Source organism: Pyxicephalus adspersus, chromosome 7 (genome assembly GCF_032062135.1).
Source record: "Pyxicephalus adspersus chromosome 7, UCB_Pads_2.0, whole genome shotgun sequence".
Lineage (NCBI taxonomy): Eukaryota > Metazoa > Chordata > Amphibia > Anura > Pyxicephalidae > Pyxicephalus > Pyxicephalus adspersus.
In genome coordinates this window covers 55,285,402-55,312,205 of record NC_092864.1, presented here as the reverse complement: position 1 = coordinate 55,312,205, position 26,804 = coordinate 55,285,402, and the positions used below count along the sequence as shown (strand labels likewise).

Genomic DNA, 26,804 nt, shown 5'->3' with positions numbered 1-26,804 from the left:
ACAATCTGGAAGGCACCACTTGCGGGCCTTGTGTACCTGTAGGATCCTCCCATTGGTTTCACTTCCCCAACAGACACCTCAATGGACCTCTTGGCCCCTCTTACTTTCATAGGCCTTACCACTCATATTTTTGTTGGGATTTAAGCCCTAATTTAACTGGGTACGTAGACCTCCTAGCTTCTGGAGAATTCTCAAACTGGGGCATTTCCCTTAAAGGGACCCTACAAAAGTTTTCAAACATAAACAAATTGTAATAAACCAAACTAAATCAAAGCAATACAGAATTTATAAAAAAACAAAAACTTTAAAATGAAAATATACAATTATTTATTGCAGTTTAGCAGTCAGACTGTTACTGTTCGGTTCCTTTCAGCTTTTATTCATAAAGATGGGCAGCTACATGTGCAACATTGTACAAGTCTTCCACATGTGTGGACTAGCAGATGTGTGCAGTTATGCACACAAACTAATGTGTACACACCAGCAAGTGAGTACACACCTACTCAATGTGTGCCTATGAGGGTTGTTTATATCTCTTCAGTTCTAGAGGCAGATTTCTGGTTCTTCAGTGTTTCCCCCACTACTCTGCCCAGCAGTATTCTGCCTGCTGGACTTCTCAGATACCAACCTCAGCTTGGCTCCGACCACATTTCTATTGTTGGTTTAATTTGGGCTGGAGAACTCTCTGCAAAAAATTAGCCCCCAGGGTTACCGACCCATCATCCCATGTGTGGTGCTCAAGTGAACACCAGGATTCACTTATTTTTTGTACATTGTGTAATCCCAGGGGGTAAAGACCTAACACGGACTGAGTGAACCTCAAGCAGTCTAAATTAGCTAGACTGACACAAGTGTTCATCAATATTAACAAAAAAGGTGAACATTTTAAATCACTCTTTCTAATTGAGGTCCGAAACAATTCAGGTGGTCTTCGACCTATTATAGATGAACTTCCAATCTTTTTCTTTCAGGATTAATATTGAAACCATCTCACTTGGAACATTTGTTAAAGTCTCTATGTCTAATTTTCTCTTCATGAAACTAAAAAAATAATGCTGATTGGAACGGATTGCAATTAGAACGATAAGAGCCAGATCTCAAACTAGGTCTCTGATGTGTTAGGTACAATATGACTAACATAGTTGACCAACCAAAATTAAAAAAATGTTTTTGAAGCATTGAAAATAATATTAGGACAATTTAAAAGCATTATAAGTGAGTTTTTTAATTTGATTTATTATCTGTAATAAATCTTTATGGTGGGGAAGTCTCATAAACACGCCTTTTTACAAAACACGAGTTTTAAAGATGTCCTGCCCCTCTCAGTTAAATAAGAAAGAAGAATTATTCTCATAGATGAAATTCAAAAGAAAAAGATTGGTTTTGAGGGCCACAGTATTGTGCTAAGATCCAATATTTTACTTATAATTTATTATTAATATTGTGAAACATCCAGTGTGACATAACCTGAGACACATACATACAATAAAAGTTATTTCAATAGTCAATAGTCAATTTCAAGTCCATGAGTAGGGCAGTAAAGAGTCACATCTTTATCTTAAGAAGATGTGAGGGGTTAAAATAAATAATAGCCTACCACTGGTATGGGTATATTATTATGGGTATATTATCTACTTTACAAAAACGTTTTCTTTTTGTGAAAGAGGGGGGGGGGGTTGTAGAGATAACGGGGAGCAGAATTGGTGTTTAAGCCCCTGGAGGTGCCTGTTAATTATGGAAAGTGCCACCTTGGTTTCCCCGTCCCCTCAGCAACCTCTGGAGTGTCTATATTTCTATTTCTTTCCATGTGCCATGGTACATGGTACAAAATAGTTAATATTTCTGTTTTTTTACAGTGGAATAATCTTCAGATGTTTTCCATCTCTGATGCAGTTGTGCAATGCATCTCTGACCCCTTACATCTGCTTTCTATTTAATTGGTGTCTGTTTTCACTATGGCTACCAGACAAATCACCTGACTTTGGAGAAGGCCCAAGCCTACCTTGGACAACCACCTCACAAAGCCTCAAGGGAAATATGAGGCCCTACTAACTGATACATCATTTATCATTTAATAAAAAAAAAACTAAAAACAGATCTCCAGGAGTCATCTGGATGGGGCAACTGAGAGAACTTTCAATTTGATGATGATTTACTAACAAAGTATAATACCTTTATCACTGATATATTCTTGGCTGGTTGCCACAGTAGTACTGTATGCACAACCTGAGTACAGAATGCATATGATCAATGTATGATGATTATTAGATCATTAAACACAGCTGTAATGCCAAACCTTTTTCTACTAACTTGAATTTAAAATGTAGAGATGACAAGGTCTCAATTGTAGAGAGTTTTACAACCCTAAAATCATCAAAAAGAAATGGTCTTTGTCAGCTCTTGACTCCTTTGTAACCCTGTTATATAAATTTTGACAAATTAAGTGTTTAGTACTAGCACCCCATCTTGTTTTTTCTCTAATCCTGATTATCAGGGGCTGGCAAAAAATGAAATGTGATTTTAAATGGCTTTTTTAGTGTATTTAAAATTTATGGGTTAGCCTGAGAAGGGGTGCTGTTTCAGTTACACGATTGTTCTATGTACTTGTGAGACTATTTTATATACTTTTTAGACTTGTTTATTGCTACTTGTTTAAGGGCAAATCTATTTTTATGTGAATTTCAAAAGGTAAATTCCCACACTACAGTCAAGAAAGAACAAAATGAAAATAGAGCAATTGTACATTTATTAAGGACCTTAGTAAGAAATACATATGGTAAAAAAACAACAATAATAATATAGGGGGGTTGGGGGAGTTAGGGTTGGGCAAACGGGGTGGGGATACCCGGGAATCGTAGTCTAAAAGAGAACCGTGGAATCAAGGACGTAATATTGTTACTTGTAATACCTAATTGAAACTGTCCTACTTTTTTGTTTTCTAGTAGTATTTTTTGGTGGTTGAGCTAAAACTTCTTACATTTTTGTGTTTGCAAGTTATAAAATAGCTGTAATAAATAATGGAAAAGGCATATTTTGGATTCTGGTATTTACTTTTATATGTCCATGCTTGTTCTCCCACATCTTCAATATGGCAGGCCAATCAGTTGACGTAAGCAACTGGCTGAACCATGTCAAACTGATGTATGTTCACAGATAAAAGGCTACATGTTCAAACAAAGTGAAGTATCCTTATCTTTCTGTGGTCTTTCTTATTAAGTGCTTAAGAAAACTGCAATATATAGTAGCCTAACGCTACAAATAAATTGCTATGTGATTTTATTTAATGAAAGTATTATTAATATTATAAAGTATTAAGTGAGGAGGTATACAGAGAAAAGAGAACCAGTTCAAGGACTGATCCTTAGGGAACACCAATGGGGAGGAGAGTAGAAAGTTGGGGAGAAGAAGTTAACATTAAAAGAAACTTGAAGGAAGCAGTCAGACAGGAAAGAAACAAACCAAGAGAGAGCAGTGTCTCTGATACCAACATGGTTTATTTGTATAGATTTGTATTAGAATTTGTATTAGAAGGTTGATCAACAGTGTCAAAAGCAGAGGAAAGATCTTGGATAAGAAGGAGAGAAAAGCTGCCTTGAGACTTGGTTCTGATGAGGTCATTTGTCACTTTAGTAAGAGCTGTTTTGGTAGAATGGGCAGCTCAAAAACCAGAAAGTTCAGATAGTTGGTGAGTCTTTTATAGCGAAGGTGCTCAAGAAGTTTGGAAACATATTGGAGAAGGGAGATAGGATGGTAGATAGAAAGCATGGAGGGGAAGTGAGGGTTTATGCAGAATGGGGGGGGGGGGTAATGGCATATTTGAAGGTCGAGGTATAGATACCAGCATAATGTGAAAATTCTGTTAGCGTGGGGGCCAGGATGGAGGAGTGGGCACAGAGTAGATCAGAGGGATTGGGTCAAGCGGACAAATAGTATATGGAGATGATGGGAGAAGAGAGGAGACTTCATCCAGAGTAAAATGGCTGAAGGAGGTTAATAATTGGTTTACAGGTGGAAGGGGTGGATATGGTTGGAGTGGCACAGTGAGTAGAGACATCATGTCTGATCTGGACAATTTTATCCTTAAAGTAGGTGGCTATGTCTTGGACAGAGAAGGTAATTGTAGGGGGAGTAGGTGTGGGGTTTAGGAGAAAGTGCATGATTTATCGCTCTGTGCTAACTGAGATGGACTAGTATACCTGAAAAGTTTAAAACCAGAGATGTACTTATAAGGTGACTAAAAAAATAAAGATATTTTCACAGTATCACAGGGTGGGATGGTGGACCCTCCATATCACCAGCTCATTGGTAGGGACATGCACAGGGTGCAGAGTCTAAACAACAGCCTGTTCTTCTCCAGAGCCTCTAGAGGTGGGCATGTTTTGCTGCAGGCTGTTGCCAGGTTGTGGCCCTCGTGCACGCAGAGACTAGTGACAGGCAGGAACCAAGACTGGTACAGGAAGGTGAGACAGGAGTGTGATCAGACAAGCAAGAGCTTAAGGCAGGCAGCAAACGGTAGAAGTCGGGCAGAGCCAAAGGTCAGGGCGAGCGACGATCAGTAGTCAAAAGGTCAAGCCAGGGTCGGTACACAAGAGTGAAAGTAACAGGAGACACAGAAAGGAACAATTGGAACCTGGGAACAGAGCCAAGGAGAACTCCTTATTCAGGCAACTTCCTGTTTTCACTCATTTACTTTTATAGGGGAGGTCATGTGGCTAATTGGAATCACGTTACCACAGGTCCACCACCAGAGGGAGTGCTGGAGCAGAGGAAACTCAGTTGGTGTTCACACTTCTACCAGCAGATGGAGTGCTTCTGCTGAATATTCTGGTTCTCTGGGGTAAAGGGGCAGCTCTCAGGGGATCACATGACCAAGAAGTGACCAGCAGACCTCCCTGAACAAAACTGTTGCTGCTGGGTGCAGAGGAGGACAAGGTGGGGGACAGAGACAGTTGCACAGATTATCTGGTCCTGCGAGGATCTGTGACAGATATTAGAAGATTTGGGAAAATTTACTGATAATTGCAGTACAAGGTGTTACGTTCTGATATATTTTTATATAGAGTAATATGCTTTTACTTTTACAATTGTACTAATATCTGTCATTGTGATTGGCTTCGGCAGTTTACTTAGTTTTACAGCATTCTGTAATAGATCAGGCTGTTTTAGTATTGGCCAAAGATGTGTACCTTCCCAACCATTCATAATACTCATCTCCTATTAGTCTGTAAAACATAAACAGAGCGTTGACATTTTAGACTGTTACACCCACACATCTATCACAATTTAATATAATAGTCCAAAATAAAAACACAATACATTACATATAAATTTACAAAGACAATAGTTTGTATTGCAATTCCCAATAATGCTTTTCAAATACATACATTGCCAATCTTTAGTTGAGAGCATTTAACAACATTTACCCTACTACTTTGCTGAATGAATCACAGTGCATTGTTTATAAATGAAACCATAAAAGTACCCTTATATGAATAAATAAAAAGCCAACTTTTTAATGGTGCACATTTGACCCTCAGCAAAAACACTTTGGCCTTTAATGATTTTAATGTCTTTGGTTTGGCCTCAGGCCGCAGCATAGCTCTATACATACTACTACAACATATACCATTTAAACAGTTAAAGTAAAATGTAGTCTGCTGAAGAATCAAATGCGAGCCATCATTTTCTGGCTGCAATAACAAACGTCCCCCTGAGTATTTGTGGCAAAAGCTTTAACAGACCTCCCTCTCTAATTAGACGTCTCCTTTTTGGTGGGTTATTGAGAATGCATTTATAATAAGAAAACATCTTTATGGCTGTTTTGAACTGAACCCATGCATTTCCTAACCCTCTGAATCAGATTTCAGAGTTGGACATGTTCAAATAAGGTGATTTCAGGAAAGTTTTCTAGCCAGAGCCCCTAGACTACACTTTTTGGCTCCGACGAGTTGAGACTTTGCCAAGTGTGCTGTCCTGACAGATACATTTCTTTGCATTGCTTTATGATATTATCAAGCAGAATAAACAAAGAGAGATGGATCAGCAATATATATTTAACCCATAGCTTTCCCTTATTTACTGAAAACTGTCAGATGGAAAAGGCTTACTGACAACTGAAAAGTTTTCTGGCTTGTAATATTGTATGCAAACAAAAAATATATATACAGAATGTCTATATATGTATATTTATTTTTTTTGGCCTCGGCTTACCCCTGACTCACCACACCAGAACCTTATATGAACAGTCACAAGGATGGATGCTGAGATCATCACTTTATACCATGGTCAGACAAAAGATGAGCAAAGTTGTGGTAATAAGCACACACAGAATTAAGGTGAGCTGGTCTCATGCATTTCAAACAAAACTGCATGTAATTTGAGAGAAGATAATTTCATTTCCCACTAATATAGAACTGGTATTTCTCTACATTGTACAATTTCCAGCTGTTAACCAACATTGCCTGTAGGGGAATCTCTGTCTATGGTTTTGGACATAATTTAATACTTTTAGAAGTCCCCTCATATGATCTCCCAACCAGTAATTGTCTCTAATCAGCACATGGGTCCTCATGCTTGCAGATGTCACCTTTATGTGAAACTGCACCCAGGCATTACACAAGGATATATATATTTAGAATAAGCATTAAAAAAACATTTAAAACTGTCTCTCATTTATCTCTCTAGCTATTGTGGGGAGATTATTCTTTACAGAAGGACCAAACACACATCTCCTTACGACTTACTGTCTATGAAACGATAAAATTTGCTAGTCTACTATCAGTTAAAGGTAAATAAATGCAAAGATGCTAATTTTATATTGGGGAGTACATATTGTTATTCACTGTCTGTTAAATGATGTTTTATTTATACAGTTGGGATGTGGTGTGTATCAATAAGAGCCTTGGTTGAAGAAGTGTCAGTGGTGTGAGTAACAGGTCACATGACTAAGATATCCTTCCAGCCTTTTTTGCAGAACTTCTATTCAGTTTCTTTGCATTTTGCAGGCTTCAGACACATTATTTGCAAAGTAAATCAGGCTGTTTTTTTAAATGACCCACTAAGTGTTTCTAAGGTGTTAGAAGTCAATTTTTGATAATGAATTACTTCACAGTGTATGGAGCTAAACATGCCGTAAATATTTTATTCTTACGGATCCTTGTCAGGAGTATGTAAAACTTACATTTTACTGCTAAAGCACCTATGCCGCTGTTCTCCAAAAACAAAACTTCTATTTCTTTTTGTGTAAGCCATGAATCATCAGCTTACACTATTCATCAATATGTATCATCATCAGCACCAAAGTAACTCCCAACAGTCTTGCTTTCCTATTTTGGATTATCTGTTCACCCTTCACTCGCCCCAAGTAAAGCTTTTAGATAGCAGCTGTGACAACTTTGTGTAAAACTGTATAGCCTAAAAAACTCCTTTGTGCAGTCTGTATTGTGTCATCATTCCTCTTTTCCTATATGCAGAGTTGATTTTTAGTTTGATTGTATGACTTTGGCATTGCTTAGCAGACAAAAGTGTCTTCATTGTTTTTCTCCATAAATAATTGTCGTGCATCACATATATATTTTACCAAGTATTGAATCTATTAGCATGCAGGCAAAGGTTAGTGGTCTCCAAACAGAAACAAGCACAGTTTGAAATAAGTAATTTACTGTTCTCCTAAAGTTTTTTTAGCAGTTTATACTAGAACATTTAGACACAATGCTGGCATGCTCTGCAGCTATTGTAATTAAACAATATAATCATTTTCAGATCAAAACTTGAGTTGACAATAAGTGTATTTAAGGATAAATGTCTGAGATGTTGTTTGCCCAAAATGTTATTTTTTGTAGATGAACAGCTAAATCCAGAATATCTGACAGGAAATAAAGCTGATAAACAAAGTTGGAAGCAAATAGTAAGAGGCACATTTTCCTGTATCTCCAAGTGTTTAATAATGAGAGCTCTCAATATCAAAATTGGATTCTGAGTTTAGAGCTGGAAGCTTCCATTGGCATATCGAGTGTCATGAGTCGTAAGGCTCCTAGCAAACTCAGGAGGATAACTCAATATGCATGTAGGCATCTCCTGATTACCTGTCAAACACACTTTCTTTAACAGTTGTTATACTAGTAATACTAGGTCTCCCCATGTTTGCGTGGGTTTCCACTGGGTACTCTGTATTAGAGACATAAGCCTGAGGTAAGGAAAATTAGATTGTGAGCCCCTTTGAAGGACAGTTAGTGACGTGACTATGGATATTGTAAAGCGATGCGTAATATGTCGGCGCTATATAAATACTGTGTAATAATAATATTAAAATCTTATATTTTTTCAAAACATCAATTGAAAATATAACAATAAACCACATTTTATTGTTGGATACTTTGGGCATGTGCTGGTAAATTTATGTAAATATTTCCAAATGCCCAGTTTTTGTTCCCCTTTGTAGACCTTTACCCATACCTTTTTTTACTTTTTTCTTAGCTCCAAAGCTGGAAAGTCTTCCCCCATGTCCGACATCAAGATCTTCCTGTTCTAGCAGCACAAGGGGGGTCAGCTGGTCTACATCACATAGAAGCCCCCCCAATGAGATAACCGGGGTTCTAAGGAGACTGGTCATAGCTAGATGTCTCCAATGACCAGTCTTCTCTACAAGAAATGCTTCAAATACAACAGATGAATAAACAGAACAAATAGCTGGGCGGCACTTGTAGAAGTGTCCTAACATTAAAACAGACTGGACAACACCACAACATTGAAAAATATTATCCATTGTTTTTTCCATTTATTAGGTCATTTTAGCTAGCATTATGACATATTCAGTGGTGAGCTAATAGCGGTAATAAAAAAACATGAAGCCAAACTTGTAATGGAATAGATGTATTGGTTGTTAGCAAACCACAGTTCTATTTTCAAAGCTCTGACTTACTGAACAACAAGCCAAGACTAGAGTAATACACTGCCTTTAGGACTGCCATATAATAAAATAAGCTACTAAATATAAAATTATTTTTGTTACAGAGTAAGGTACTATTTTCTGAAAAGTGTTCCACCTAAAAATACTGTCACTGCCAATTATGCCTTAAGTTTGCCTTAAGTAATACACCAGCTGCTGCCCATATTTATAACCATGGCCAAGCAGAGAAAGTATATTTTTGACACACAATAGACTTGCGTACATTTTTCTGTACATTTAAGCAACGCACAGGGATTCAAATTGTAGTATATTATTCTAGTGTTTGAAAATCTCCAAATAAAAAGGGAAATGGAAAGAGCAGATTCGGCCTGAAAATTCTCTGATTTATTTCTAGTTGGAGTACAAATCATGTGGCACTATGTTGTATGGTATAATGGTGACAATAAATTGTTGCAAAATACAATATTACGGCATCCAAAATTGATGTTGTTGAATATATTAAAACCTAATAACTCGCTGATTCCTGCTGTATGGAAAATACATATGGCAATTTACAGACTGAAAGCCTATTTTATAAATAGCAAGGGATTGATAATATAGAAGTTTGCTGCAGGAAAAAAATCTTGTTGCCCATGTCACTATTTCCAGCCAACTTTCAACAGCATAGTAAATAAACAGGGTATGGTAATCTGCCTCTAGTATGTTTGATTGTTTCATGGTTTTAGTCGAAGTGCCTTCTAGTAGGTTCCATGTTCTGTTTTAATTGAAGCTGAAAGTTTAATTAGTTGCTGCCTTTCAATATTTCACATGATTCCTCTTGCCGTCCCACCTAGTAGTATATGTACATAAATTAGGCTCTTTATTGCTCTATTTTGTATATTACTGCTCTCAAGCAATCCCTAGCCAACAGATGTAAAAATTCTGTGTAAAGTTTGACTTTACATTAGAAAGTCTAATTTAGTCTAAGTCCAATGAAAGTTTGCTTGTGTTTAGTTTGCTTAGTTACACTGATCAGCCTTTTGGGAGGAATACATTTTTTTTGTATTGTCAGCTAATAGAAAATAAAAAAAACCCAGCCAGATGGTAGAAGAGAGCTGATATAATTGTATCTGGCAGACTTCACAGGCATCATACTTCTGAAAGTTTATTTTTAGAGCTCATCACACTATGAGCTTTTAAAAGTTGACGCACATCGTGTTAGGCAGACAAAATTATTTTGATTAAAATATCAGTTCAAATCATCAAAGTGATCGATAACGCCTGCTAAAAAAGTAATATGATCAGCAGACTGTTAGCAGGTCAACCTCTGCCAATCCCTAGTGGTCTGAAATTTTTTTCATGTTCAAAGTATAAAACTTCCCTATGTCAATGAGATGTAATATATGTTTCTATTATGATTGGGGATTGATATTATTTGGAGGCATGTTTCTACTCATTGCTATGGCATTTTCTTACAGACTGTTTGTTAGAATTTGTCAAATCAGTAGCTAAAACCAATATAGGCTTAACATGTCAATGTAATTTGAAACATTTTTTTCAATTATTTTATTATGGAGCTTGCATTAAAAATATTCCTGGTGATTCTGCAACTAAAATCCTTGTTTGGGCACTTTCTGTCATAAAACATGTTTCCCAGTTGCATTCGTGCAATATTACCCTGTCATCTGGGCCACTCTCTGAGTGTACCAGCAGCCATGACAGCACATATGGCCCAGGTAAGGCACAAATGTGTGCAAACAGGAGGTGGCTGAAGGAAAACGAAAAAAAGTTAAAACAGCTCTTTATCAGTTGGATTCTGGCCATTTTGGGGCTTAAATACAAACTAAAGCTTGGAAACTTGGCGTTGCCAGTTTATTATGTTAAAAAAATGTTGTTGATTGTTAAAAATTTGTTGATTCAAAAACATTGCACTCCCAGATAGAAATTGGCCATTATTTGTAAAAATTGAAATACTGTACTTTATACAGCAATAAAAACTGGACAGCAGGAAGAAAACAGGACTAAGCTTAAAATGTAATTGAGCTACAGGGTACAGACAAGTATTTGCCTACCAGAATTAGGAAACTGCAAATTTAAAAATTTGCCACTGGCAGAGCGGTTTTAGTAAGCAAGTTAAGGCCAAAACATATTTATAACAAAGAGCATAAACAGATCTTTTAGTAATAGACATAAAGTTCCACAGATTATATAGCAGTGATACATTGACCAGTGATAAAGTTTTTATTATCACATCTAGATCTAAATGTGCTAGAGACACAAAGGAGAGATACTGTTATAAAGTGTTGTAAAACTGTCCAGCAGCAGGAAAAAAGCAAAATGCAGACACAAATAAATAAACTCTGATTCTATTAGTCAGTAAATGAAGTCCTTTGAGACCCCCCCAACAAAACGTCCCATCAGCGTAAAAAATATATAATCTTATACCTGAAAAGAAATGAAAAGGAATAAAAACACATTTTTCCAAATGACCACCTATGCCTATGAAGTTTGTCAGCCTTCCCTGAACCTTCTTAGAGGCTTCCAGAGCTGCTCTGAGCCCCCTCCATTTTTTATAGCAGGAGGGTTAGCTTATCCAGAAGCCCCTTTATTGACCCTTCTAAGACTGCTGGACATGTTATTCAACTCCTCCTCTCATTTTAATTAACACAAGTTTATATTTATTAGAATAAACATATGGAATAGCAAGCATGTAAAAAAACAAGTCTCAACTCATTAGTAACCCAGTATGTGTTTTCACTAAAAAAAAACACTGTAGTTTACCTTTAAATGTCTATAAAGCCTTAACTTTTGCAAATACAGAGTAACAGACAGAGTCATTACTGCAGTTCCCAGGAACATTTATCTACAGAAACACTTAAGCTGCGTACACACTTCCAATTTTTATCGCTGGAAATGAACGACGAACGAACGACGAACGACCGATTGGCCAAAAATCGTTCGTAAAAAAAGTAACCAACGACGTCGACGAACGAGGATAGTCATTGGAAATGAACGACCGGACGCAGAAATGTGTGTGACTACTGTAACATCCTGATCTCAGGAAACAGACTGGAAACATATTTTGACTCTGAGCATTGTGGTTATATGTTTACAAAAGAGCTTTATTCACCATGCTTAACATACACTGTCTACAGCCAGACTCCATGGATTGAATTTGGAAAGCCTATGCATAGTAATACCAGGCAACAATACCAAATAATGCAATGCAATGAACTGCTAATATAATCCAGAAAATGTTGCTGCTGTGCCAAAAAAAGGCAATGTATTTTAATCTGTTTATAGTCAGTTCATATGAGTTTCCTATGATTCCATGCAACCTGATTAGACTTTTACAATGCCTTTTTGAGAAACTGCAGCCTCTTGGCAATTATCAAAGGCTATGCAGCAAATATTTTTTTCCAAAAATATATACATTGGCATAACTAGATTATTGATGTGTTGCTGCATATGTTTTCCTTTCTAAAAGTAAATCTTTTACATGAATTTACTTTTAAAATGTGGGCAACTATAAAATGTTGTTAATATTAAATGACTGTGTACTTATGATTAGTACCTTGTATTAAGTCCAAAGACTTACAATTACCAGTAAGTGTGACTGAAATCTTGCCATATATAAATATTCAATACTAATAAAGACCAAAAAAACAAGTGAACACCTGGGATCATTCTGCTCAGCGAACACATTATTTCCTGTATTTTGCCATTTTCATATTTGCAGAGGGCACACAACCTTCCCTAAATGTTTTATATTTAGATCTATAGTTGAATGATCACTCAAACTGTAATAAACAATGCATTTTATGGTTAAGTTTTAATTGGATAATATTGCTCATAACTTAAAAAATGCCAAATAAGCAACAGTCATAATGGTGAGAGTTGTGGAAACACCCAGAATTAATAGCAAGGAATTACCATGAAACATAACTGAAGCAGCCTCAGTCTCTAAGGGTTCAAGCCTTGCACAAACTTTTAAATATTTCATAATACTTCTGAGAGTAATGCTTGAACTGCTAACCTTTTAAAGAGGAAACATCTTTAATGTCAACAATATCATACTCGAGCAGTCAAATTCTTAAGATCTTGCAATTGTAATATCAGCTTGCCCATATTATTCAAAAAATCTAAAAGTTGTTTGAAAATTGATAAAGATACATTTGCATGGGATTAAAATTATAGTGTTTACCAAGACTCCTAATATTTTAAAATATGATGAATAATCTCCTTGAATGTACAATATCAATATCTGTGATGCATTAATAAAGTTTGTCTGTGGTAAAGGGACTCATAAAAGTGTAACTGCACCTTTAAATGTACCTTCACAGACAAATTAAAAACATTCCGTTCAATAAAATATAGTCCATATGCCTAATTCAATATTCTTTTGATACCCTTGAGGAACTATTCATTTAAAAAGGGACATGACTAGCACTTTAAAAAAATAGTAAGCATGAATAATGATGAATATGTCAAAATGTAGTCAAAAGCTTTTTTTAAAAAAAATATTCAAGTTTTTGACATATTCTGATTTTTTATTAAAATTATTGGAATTTATATTAAATCATAATTTGTTTATTTTTTTATGAGAAACATTACCCCCAGGAAATGGAAATAACATAACCCCCCTCATTTGCCAATGGGAACTGGAAAAATCTTTTTTAACACATACTGTTAATATCTGGGAACCTTTGCCATATTCTTTCATGGCTCAAGTACATTGATGACATCTTCACACTTTGTATGGGCTCTTGCAGCATATTAGAGGTATTTCCAAGGATTTTTAATTCCGGTGCTTTACTAGATGTTTTTCTGGCTATCACTCTCTATAGGAAACCCACAGCAGAAAATACAGTCTTACACACGGTCAGATCACATTCACATCCCATGAAGAATGGTATGCAAATAGCTTGATACCTTCAGATTAAAAGGAATTGCTATAATGAGGTAGATTGGAAAAAAAATCTAAAAACTAATATGCTAAAAATGTCACAGGAGAGACTAATAATGAACAGAGTTATGCAAAAGGGAATCATCAAATAATTCAGAAATTACAGAAAAAAGAACCCAACCAGATCAAATTAGACTGATTAAAAATGTGCTTGCCAACATGAAGAATAATTGCCTATTTTGAAAAAACATTGACACCTGGCATTGGATCTAGCCAAATATATTGACTGTTCCCCAACATTAATTGAGGGCAAACTAGTTAAAAGCCATTACACTGGTCAAAAGAGAGGTTATAAATATACATTTAAGATCAAAGGTACATAAACCTGTGTGATTTGTGAACAATGTAGACACATCTCCAAGGACAAAGAAATAACATTTCCCAAGGGTTCGATTTATCATCCTTATCACTTTGTAAACTTTTCCACTATAACGGTTGTTGATCTAATGGGATGTGAATCTAGTACTTTCTATATAGGTAGGATTAAATGTTTATCACTTGAATGCATGGTATCATGTTTCTGGTTCATGGTATCATCACTTTAACTATGATTTAGTTTCTTTTTTTTTTAACTTTGGACCATGTTTATTTAAATCAAAGATAGAATTCTTTTACAAATAGAAACTTAATAGATTTATTAACTGCAGGCTACAAATAGCTCAGGAGTGAATGGAGCTATTTGTTTCGCTTCATTCCTTTAATTACTGGAACTTGCAGTGAGACAGATCGGATATCCCATATGACTTTTTAAAATTGTAGCATGAAAGTACCCAATAATTTTGAGATTTATTTTCCGGTCAGCAGTCCTGTTGGAGCTGTTGTTTTTGTTAAGTCCAAGAGGATTGGTTATTTCTGTTCCTTTCTTCCCTGTGCCCCTCTGCCATTTTTGTTAACCTGAGCATGTGTTGGATAGTTAACGCTTCACTTCTTTTTTCCCTAATGTGTAGATTTTCTCCTTTCTGGTCTGCTGGATGGGTATGTTAAGGGGACTGGAGAAAAACCTAGCTAGCTAGTGATGCAGTGACTTGAAAGGACCTTTAGGACTTATACACAGCTTATACAACTGAAATACTTTTGGAAAAGAATGGTATGTACAGTTTTTGCCAGATACCCAGAGATATATTTATTACATGGAAATGACTATATTTCATCCATATAGCATTAATGCACATTTGCTCCTTCTGATTTAGAGCTAAAAACACATGAAATGCAGTAAGGGTTTTGGCAATATAAAAGTCTTTATCTGTCGCTCATGAGATAAGACTGAGCTAACATAGATTGTAAAAATTATTTTTGAAATATTTGATGGAAACATGTCATAAAAAATGGGATCAGACTAGACTGAGAATTTTTATATATGATGTAATAAAAACTTCTTGCACTAAAGTACGTAGGGATAGTTTTCTAGAAATACTTAAAGGATACCAAGATTAGAGGCTTAATACACATTTCTCTGGTATCTAGACTTGATCATTTTTTTGTCCAGATTTTATCTTTGGAGCATGGTACACACTAGAAAATCCACTATTAATTTTGTACCTTAACTTTGTACCGATCTGATCAATATCCTGATTGGTATTCAATTGGATGGACTTTAAAAACATTGCCCACATCTTTATGATATTCTGTGCTTCTTATTGCTTTTCCAGGATATTGTCAAAATTTTGATTGGATGTACTTTATCATTCATACTCCACATGCATAAACTTGCTCGTTATTGATTTCTTATGATTGGCTGATGAATCCCCTTCAGAGTTACTTCAGATCTTTTTAATTTTTTGGATCAGAAGTGAAAACCTGCCTGTGTTCTTCCTTCTGTTCTCCATTTAAGATGTCTTCCAAACAAATTGCAGTTTGGTACCAGAACATGTGAAAAAAATTAACCAATAATAACATTACCCAAAACTACCATAACAAAAGCAATATCAGTTCCATTAAACCTTAACTTCAACCCTTATAATATCCTGTTACTTGCTTTCTGGTTGCAAGCCCTAGGAGGCACCACTCACTATACCACACCAACTGGGAAAGCTGTGCCTTTTATTGCTTATGTTCCCAGCCGCAAAACCAAACCAGCTGGACTACACTACTCGCAGTCCCCCATCATATCTCCACCCTAAAGGTATCACAAAATTATCTATAACAGTCGGAGATCCGACACTTAAGATGGTTCTCCTCTCTGGTATACCTGCTCCCTGAAGACCCCTACCACCACCAGCAGTGTAGTAAGGGGGCACAGGTGGGAACGCCTTGCCTTCACTTTTTTTGGGAGTGGAGTTGTTTTACAAAGAAGTCTTTGGTGGTCCGTTGCTCTGGCCGGTCTGCCCCCCCATGGGGTCAGTAGAAGAACCCCGCTGGGGGGACGCACTAGCCAGGGCCACGGACCATGTCCTCTGTACTGATCACAGGCTCTGATCACAGCCTTTCTGTTTGGGGTCTGGTATCATGAAGTCACTCTGGGGGAAGTGTCTTTCCCTTTGAGTTACACAGGCAGGGGTGTATTGGGGTGGGCCATGCCCCCTCCTCTTTTTTTGGGACTACACCCCTGACCGTCACAGCGAACAAGCGATAACCTTATGCACACTAGCCCCCACCCTTAGTACCTCCTAAATCCCCTCTCCCAAGCCCAGGGACCATAAGTCTGTCCCAACAGCATTCAAATGGACCCCATCACCCCGCAGATACTGCCAGGTATCCACTTCTAGTTTTCAGTGCCTCACCACCAAAACACTGTTGCACTTATCCCACTTCCTTACTAACTTTATCCTTATTTACCTTGTTCATTGACCTAGTGAAACGCCACCGCATTTGGCCTACCATGTCCAACCCTATCACCGGAAGCCTTGGGAACGTGGTGCACAATAGCAAAAAATACTACTCAATGTTCCGATGGCCCACATCATTGCCACCCACATGTCACACCTCAATATCTGGCAGTCTATCCAGGCTAGTGTATCGATGGAATTGCACAACCCTATTCCACATTATCCTAGGCACTCTATTTCACAGGACTAGGCCCATAGCCCAAAAAACCCTCAGCTTCCTGCCATTGGGCCACATTTCAGCTCTCCTTGAGCCCCTAAAACTATAAGACTCCGACCTACCAATGCATTTAATCACTTGATCCCGCAAACCCCAACTCGCAGCCTCAGTTGCTGCACCTATCTGAAAGGAATGTGACATGTTAACCACCAGGTCCACACCCTCTCCACCAAACATCTACGGAAGATAGTCACAGACTGTTACAGAGACAAGCAACGGCCATCCTGGTGAACCAGCAATGGACCCTGCACACCCTTACAAAGCAGATCCTTTTTTGACTTCCGTAAAAGCACTCTGGCGCCAACTCACAGAACACTCACCACTGTGACTGAGATAAAGCATCAGCAATTCTGTTATTCCCCCCCAGGATGTGAATTACATAGATCACCACATTTAGCTGTAAACAGCACAACTCCAAGTGCCTCAATGACTAAATCACTGGCAGCAAGGATGCCAAAAAGCAACTTACTGCCTGGACCATACCCAAGTTGTCACAGTTGAACTGCACCTTTTAGTTAGCCAGCTGAACCCCCCACAATTCCAGCACAAACACCCACACTCCAATGACACTGAAATTAGCCCCCAAAACATGATAACTCTGCTGCATTTATAAACAACTCCAAATGCACACTAGTAACTAAACCCTCCAAACACACAAACCTCCCATTGTAGATATCTAAAAACATTCTCCAGACTCGCAAATCCTTTTGTAATTCCTTCATCAACCACACAAAATGGCAAGGTACCCTTACCTCCTCCTGGAGAAAATTCTGTCCATTGGCAAAATTATTTACTTAAGTACTTACCTAGGAAAGGCTGCTTAAGAGCCTCACTGGCATCATCCCTTTTTCCAGTGTTGTCTCCAAAACAGACCCTATCTTGACAGAAACAGTGGACGAGTCCATGGCCTTACCTAAATTCCGAACACTTATGCCGGAAATGGCATTAGTTTCCAAACTTGCACGTGCATTTGTTAAAGAACAAGCACACCCATTTTCGATGCCTGGCTGGTAAACCCGTGGCAACAGCCCAAGGGCTGCCTTACCACTAGCATTGGCGTCATAAGCTTTATCCAAAGACTAATGTCTTTGTACTCCCAAAAAATAGAAGGACATACCACTTTGCTCTGACGAAGCTGCAAAGCCATGCCACCCCCCATACACATGTTAAGCCTCGTAAATCGTATCTATGTAACAGAATAAAACTGTTTGCTCTGGGGATTTCTTCCCAAAAACCCCCTCCAATATTGCGAATACTTGCAGCCAATTCACAAACATGTGAACCTGCGCCGCAGGCAGCTCCCCTTTCTCGCCCCCCCCCCCCCTCCTTTTAATCACTCCAGATTAAAACACTAAAGGGGGAGCAATGCAAAGATCTCAATATAAAAACTCGTCCTGCTTTTCTGTTTTCCTGACCCATAGTTACCACCCTGGAATAAATAAATCCAAAAATAAATTAGTTCATAAAATTATTGCCTAAATTTGCTTTTCATCTATTTAATATAAATTATTCTAGTGTATCTTTACAAATCCGGACTTTATCCCATGTCAGCAAATAGAGACAGCTGATAAGTACAGCCTTTGTCCCAGGAAGAGGTTTGGATAGAAAATATAAGCAAATAGCAAGCTGCACTGAACATATTGTTCCAGCAGCATAAAAACAGTTTCAGTTGCAAAATACATTTCAGTGAATATCCCTCTATCCTAATAATATACTTAAACTGCAACAACATTTCTTTTTATCTTTAAAAAAAATACTTGCTTGCTCTGTATAAAGTGAGAATTTGTTTACATTTTATTAATTTCTCTGTCTCTGACAAGACAATGACACCTCTGAGGTCATCCAAATAATATATTTTGCATATATTTTTATATAATATATATTTCAAAACTATTATATATTAAAAGTTGTCTAGACATATATCTAGATTCAACATGCTTTTAATTTTTGTGACTGTTATCATTAACCTGCATTATTTTCTTTATACTTAGCTTTTCAAATCTTCTCACATTTCCCTGATGAGCTACTAAATGAGAAATTATTTTTCAAAATAATTTGCTCTCATAAAGTTTATATTTATAATTGCTTCTTGGCCGTATCTATGGTCTACATGCCAAATGTATGTTGTGTTTTCTGCTGGGATGCACATCTTGAATAACACTACTGTCGGTTTTGGCTAAATCTTTTTAGCCAGTTTGATACTGATCAAGGGTAAAAAATCATTGACAGCATTGAAGATTATTTTGTTTGTGCAGAGTACTGGTATACCTAAAACAGTATAATAATGGCCTTTTAATGAATGAATAATTATTTAGAGAAATATAAAGAGACCTGGTATCGCACAAGCATCAAAATAATGACTTGATAAATTTTAAGAAAGACAGATTAGAAATTAATTCTAGCTTTACACTATGATATATATGTATATGTATGTTTATATATTTATAAAATATAAAAGTCACATACGTTATAGATAGAACATATCAAATAACAAACAATATCAATAATACGGTATATAATTTTTGTATGCAGATTATTTTCATGTTTTTTTCATGGTTGTTGATATTGTTCTATCTATCTAACATAAGTGACACAGGGTACAAATATCGTTTTTAGCCCACAGAATCCATAAATTGTAGCAATGCATACCATATAATGTAAAAATGGGTGTTAGTATCCTGAATCATTGAAGTGAGATTCTCCATCTGCATGATCCTATTCACTTGGCTCAACCACCGCTACACAGGGGGTGGCGTCTTCCTGCCCAAAAAGAGTGAGATACACAACCTTTCCGCTGTTACCAGATAACTTAGGATCGCCTTTATACTGCTTTGTAGGTATATGGTTATGGTGGAGTAGGAAGAATGTCGGATCATAAGGAGCATGGAAATCTGTGATCTTCCGGGCAATAGAAACTACTGTTTTCCAAAAGATTCTAGGGCGGGACAAGACCACATCCAGTGTAGCATATTGCCTGAGATTGTACTACTTGTTGGCAGCGGAAGGAGTTTCTGTACTATTGGTGCACTGGAACACTGGTTTTCAAAGAGGTGGAGGGGCCCTCAGAGCTGATTCTGTTGACAGGGGCTGCTACATTATGGTTAGCCTGAGAGCAGGACAAGAAGCTCCATGGAGCAGTACTCAGTCCAGAGAGGTCATTCCCAGTTGTTCAGCAAGGTTGTTGTCATAAAGACAAGCACAACATCCTTGCAGGCTGCATGGTGCCATACAGCCCCTGCTTGAGGTTGTTAGTCTCTCTCTCATCTTGCTGTACTGACTAGCCTAACCTTTCTTCAGTCATGAACAATATCCCTGGAAATTCTGCACCTGCTCTATTGCTAAGCCCTTGAATGGGTGATTCGCAGATTGCCTAGGTGCTCTGATCTGGAGGCCCTGATTAGCAGACTAGACACCTCTCATAAGGCAGAGTTGTATGAGGTCAAACAGGAAAAGACGAAGGTGGCTGATAAAGTTGATGGTATAGCTGGGACTTCTTCTGGCCTTTCATTAAGGAATTCAGAGTCAGGAGCAAGACAGAAATTTTCACTATCAACAACTGGCCTATCTACAGTCCTCTATAGAGGTGCACAAAGGTGGAATATGTGAAAATCTCTAGTGTTTTAAAAGGACTCTTGAAGACTCAAGTGTGGCTACAACACCTTTTGAAATAGCATACTCCCCTACTCAATTACTGGGAAATATTTTGATCTGTGGCAATTAAAAAGAATGTTTTGCTGGTCTTGTGATTTGTGGGCACCTTGCGGGGATCCAGACCCTTTCTCAGTGAGTTTTACAAATTTACAAGGCCAGCTCAAGGAGTCAATTCCCTCAAATTTTGACCTGTCATCTTGTGGCCAATTTGATCACATAGACCATGGCTATGGTTTCTGTGTCGGACTTGATGTCTACCCTCTTGGTCTCAATAGTTGATATACTCAGTATTACCCCTAGGCTTTTACAGTGTTACACTTTGCGGAATATTGCTTTTGGCTCTTTTTGCAAAGAATGTTGTTCAGTCCTAAGGAACATAGAATCCAGCTGAATGATTTGGCTCCTTTACACTGTTGATAAATTGAAACAGCTTACCATGTCCTTTTAGCAGAATGGTCAATGCGGTGTTAAAAACTCAAGCATTTCCCACTGCTCAGCGTTTATTTGCATCAAAAGCTACAGCTAGCAATATATAGACAATCAGCTAATACTTTGTGGAACATGCACCCATCAGACTTCTACTGGGGTGGGAATTGCCAATTTCAAGCCTATCCCAAAGTCGTTTTCTCTTTCGACAACTTCTAGCCACCTCCTCCCACCTTTTCCTCCCTCAATACAAATGGAAAAAATGGTATGGAAATTAGGAAAAACTATTCCAAAATATGTATCAGATCTCTGCACTGTAGTCCACACAGGAAATTATATCTAGCGATGTTGCACTGTGGTGAAAATTAGGTTGCATGTGGTGGGGGATTGGTAGAAGTGGCGCCATGTTTCCCTGTTTTGTCTTTGAGCCTTTTCTGCCTCCCTCTGACCCTAGTATTAGTATACTGAACTAATTATTACTGGATTAATATAAGGACTGGGTCTAATATATACCTCTGGGGTTCTGAGTGGTAGATAATGTACAGGGGGACATACCTCCATTTTCCATCACCCAATGCTCATCATAAGGGGCTTTCCCTCACAGACTATAATTCTACATATTTACACAAGTACACGATATGTAGATTTTTGTAGTGTAGTGTAGTGAAGTATAGTGTTTTGTTTGGGGGATTATCTGTTTATTATAGACAGTTTAACTGTAGATTTTAAAATAGTACCATTTTTTTGCTAGTGCATACCTAGAACAAGTAGGGAGTTACACCAGCCATTAAAACAAATAAGTACATTTCCTTTAAAGATTCCTTAAACATTATTTCAAACCTATTTAACAATAAAGTGAACATTGCTCCAGATTCCCATGACTGTTGAGGACAGATAATGTTTTAAGAATAAATTATTGATTTAAAATAAATACCACTTGGACACTTCAAATTGGTGTGAAAGGGTTCCATCTCTCCTCATAGACCTATCCATGCACACATAAAAAAACACAGGGTACACAGGGCCAATTGCAAACACAATATGTCACAGAAAAGCAGAGTTCCGATAGCAATAGATCAAAGTTTACATATGGGACTCACAGATAATATTGAACACCTAGGCACCTAAGACAACTAATCAAAATTTTTCAGCTATGACAAAAACATCAACTGGCCATACAAAAGCGTTATAGGCAATTGCTTTTATCCATTGGTCCATTGGTAGTTTATGATTTTGTCTGGCACATTTTACACATATGTCATTCCCGGTTTGCTGGATCACCCAGGTTTAACCATAATAGTCCATCTTCTTTAGTCTTGGGAAGATTTAATAAATCAGGGCCTGAGATAGGCTAAAACTGACCAAGTTTTTCCCCCTCCCTAACTTAATTAGTGAAAAACTCATTAGAGCCCTCCTAAAACAAATGTTATTTATAGGTCATATAATATTCTCAGATCCAAAAATAGGTTTTTTAATTAATATTTTAAATTGTCAATAGTGTTATTTGTGCGGGACCATTAACCATACACCAATCAACAAATATAAATACTGTATATATGTACAGATAATTATTTAGATATTGTTTGGTAATAATATTCCTAGCTCTTTGCATTGTCCTGTTTATCTTATGGACCTGTGACTCTTTTGGACCTGTGTGTCTACATTTCATATATATATTTATATTATATATATATATATATATATATATATATATATATATATATCATAGTCTACAGGTTTCCTCTTCTCCAAAATGTTATTGTAGTATTTAAAAGTTTATATATATATATATTTATATATATATATATATATATTATGTAATACATGTATATTTGTCAGCATCAATAACCTGGAGACAGCCCACCAAAACAGATTTAAGTTTATGTTTTGGTTATGTCTCAGCTTGAGAACTTATTTTTTCCAGAGCTGTTGCCATATTGCAGTGTGTATCATAAGCATTAAATGCAGAGTAAGAGCCTTATCCTACAGAACACACACTTTCTGTGTAGCTGGAGAAAACATCCAAAAGAAATTTCCTCTCAGGCTAAAGCTAAATGCGAAATGAAAATAAATACCAATTAATGTTCTCTGTAATTGTTTGAATAACCCGGTGCCCAGACTATACGGCTGAAAAAAACATACAGAAGGGACTATTTTGGCATTGCAGTAGAAGCTCTGACTGTACAGCCTAGACCACTGCCATCAAAATAAGAGCTGTTGTGGGGTAACATTATTTATGATTCAGCATTTCCTAACATTCACATCAGGGCTTGTTCTTTAGATAAAAAAAAACCTGGAACATTCTGAATTTACCTATTTTTCATTGTTAATTTTAATCAAATAATGGGAAAAACTTTTTGGAATATATACAGCTATGGTAGTAAGTATTGTCTTCCACTTGACCAAAAGCTTTATTGCAAATAATCAGGATATCACTAAAACATGGATAGTCTCAAACACCTGACTAGGTTTTAATTCTTTTTAGTTTCTCATCTTTAACAAAGTCTCTGAATACAGATAATGTACTTTCTGAATACAGACAATGATGGCTGGACACAAACAGTGTTTCCTCCTCCTAAAAATTAAGGTTCAACTGTTATGTCTTTATGTTTCAAAGCAGGACAACATGGAAAGGTTCCTGTGTATGCTTTCTACTCAGCCCTTATTCACGTTTTATATTGCATTATGGCTCTTTAGACTGTAGCATAGATTCCTAAAAAATCACAAAAATACTAACCCCTACATATGTAAATCCTGCCACAAATCCATTTATTTTATGCTAAAAATTTTGCTTTACAATATTTACAAACTTTACAAACTTTGGTAATCATGTCTTCCCAAACCTGCTCCTAATTTGGTGTGTTCACAAAGAATAGACACTTCAATAAAACAAAACACTTATAATGCTCACTAGGGGTCAGTTTAGTTTGTGCTACTTTAGTTTGGGGCCCCATGCTTATTTCCACTGGTGGATACCAGGTTCCCAGGTATTACCCAGTTTGCATGTGTTTGCATGTTGCAAAATTAAATTAATTATTAAAAATAAATTAAGGTTCTTGGAATCTCAGCAAATGAATACTTGGTAACAAAGTACAGTTATTAAGTTAAACAATGTTAGCCAAAAACTTAATTGTATAAATGTTTGTAGGTATTCAAAGTATTTACAATAGGTTTAACATCTACTGTATTTCACCTACTATATACTTTTTGTTTCCCATCATATTTTTTTGCTTTGTTTTTCACTTCAGTTTTCAAAACAGATGTTTTCAGATCTAGGTAAATGAGAGAACTTTGGGTTCTTATCCTTAAAAAACCTAAATCTTCATGTTACAGCTTGCCAAGTTATCTCACAAAAACATTCAATAGAATAGAATTACAGCAAGTTGCTTGTATGTTTACAATACAAACATTAGAGAATGACAATGGACTTTGAAAGCAACCAGTAATTGTCAACCACCATGAAATCAACATCAACCAGCACAGTTTTTTAATTATCAAGTTGTATTTATCAAATGTACCTTACAATTATCAAATGTACCTATGGAGTTTGACAGGAGTAAATATGTATAAACATAGGAACCTCACCACTTTTTTCCACAATCCAAAACATACTCATGTCTATTAAAACTGGTCCTAAACTTCGTGCCCTCCCTTCGATCTATGCAACGCATGTAAGTAACCCCTATTTCAGCCAAAAATGCCACTATCTCCATGACCAATGCTGCTGATACTGGGGAACCCCCCATTTGCTCCTTGAATGGAAGACCAGATGTTTCTCAGATTGCGTAGGAAGGGAGTACAGAGGATAGAACACTTTAGAAGCAGGGTCAATCGGTCAACAGTGAAACTCTAACTGTACCTTCTTCAATTTATAAACTAGACTTCTGGAGATCTACACAACTATTACATTTCCTTCGATCACTCCCACAGACCTGTGCTGTACCTGTCCTAAAACAATCTTCAAACTGGTTTGTGATGGCCAGGGCACTACCCAACACTCATTGTCATTTCTGTACTCAGAGCTTAACTTTGTCTCCGGAAACTATTCCCCTTTCTACTTCCAAGCATTGGAGGAGGAACTGGGATACTCGCTGGACGCAGAACAAAGAAAACAAGATACTCACCCTGATCCATAGGTCATCCATTAGTAGCCGGTTACGAAACTGTGTCCTGCAGGTATAGGACTCCAGAGAACACAGACTACCTAGTTTCAGAAAATACCTATAAAAGCTCAATTATTAAGCACCTAATTATTGTGGCCAACTCATGTTTTCCTCTGTGTTGGAAATCTACTTCAACATCAACAGTTGGTAGATACAGAAAATAAATAATATGGGGGAAGTTGGATGTTTTACAGAAAAGTTTAATTGCCACCTGGACCCTACCATCCCCTGAAATTGCATGACATGTGTTGATGTTGATGTGCCTTACTTGATATACTCTTTAAAATGATGCATTTGCATCCTCTTTCTTTCCCCAGGAAACATACTCACTGGACATTTCAAGCTTTGGACACTGTAGTTATTTTATTCACCATAGACTGACAATGGACTTAAATATGCACTCCCTGTTGTTATCGCTTGTATACCTTACTTTTGATTGTTACATTTTCATCTTTATGATATATACTTTAAAACTTTGAAATAAAGGATGTTAAAAAAAATTGATCCTAGTACTTGCATGTGGCCACAGTCCTATGGTGGAACTAATTAATCTGTAAGTGGCTCCAGGGGAATGGATTGATCCATATATTAATATACTCTTTAAAGCACACTAACAAAAAATGAAAAATAAGCTAAAGTACATACAAGTACTCCTCACCCTATGAACATGTTCCTACAACTTGGTTGTTAAGCGAATTGGTTTTTAAGGTAGGAGCACAGTAAAAAGCCAGTATGAAGAGCTACAAATGTGCAGTGTGTATTAGTGGCAGAATTACTGACAGCCTGCAAGACTAGGATCAAGGATGGAGCATGTGGAATGGTGTTTAGGACAGAGGACAAAGTTGAAAAAATGATTGAATTATCATCGTTAAGCAGGTAAATCAGTAAGTGAGGAATATCTGTAATGGATTCTTACTGTAAATCTCCTAAGCACCACTAACCAGTAACAGTATGTAGTGAATTGAGGTACTGTCATACTTCCCTAAATGATTCAGCATGATGTAATATATGTAATATGCAATTATGCATGTCTTCCTCTCCATCTGACCATTTCACATCACTCACTCCCTGTCTTCTTATTTCCTTCCACACCACTCACCCTTTGCTCAATAAATTAAACAGATTTTAGCACTAAATACGACTAAAAAGAAACGGGAAGCCCCACCAGCCCATTTGTTCCCAGTAGACAACTTCAACTCTGTTCCTAGTGGGTTGCCCCCTCTGTTTCCCTTCACAGACCGATTGCTAGCTAAAGTTCACAAGATCTACCATATTTCCCTGAGGTACCCATCATGTACCCTGAAGGGTCCGCAGATATAGGATGAAAATCACTGCACAAGAACAAGCTAGAGTAAGCTAGCCATAGTGTCATATGGTTAAAATATAATTGAAAAGACTACAGTTTCCCTAAATACAATAAAAGTTATTACTCCTACTCTAAATCATAAACCCTCCTGGTGTGCTTCTATTGCCAAAAAAGCTGCTCAATCTCACTTTAGCTTCAGCTTTGTAGATACCTAGATACACGTCATCACGCAGACTCATTCATAGAAGGCACTTTAGGTACTTTTTAGAAAGTTTAAAATGTAAAGGAAGTGTATAAACAGGATGGATTTTATGATGACATGTCATATCAAATAAATAACCATTTCAATCACACAAAATATCA

General features: G+C 37.0%; 1 long non-coding RNA gene across 1 annotated transcript in view; it reads right to left on the bottom strand.

The window, feature by feature from the left end:
• The window catches only part of LOC140335697 (uncharacterized), a 71,711-nt gene extending 53,914 nt beyond the window's left edge, over positions 1-17,797 (bottom strand). The window contains exon 1 of the long non-coding RNA XR_011921746.1: positions 17,702-17,797. This is a non-coding gene — a long non-coding RNA (uncharacterized lncRNA). The remainder of the gene's footprint in view (positions 1-17,701) is intronic.
• Positions 17,798-26,804: the final 9,007 nt, after the last annotated feature.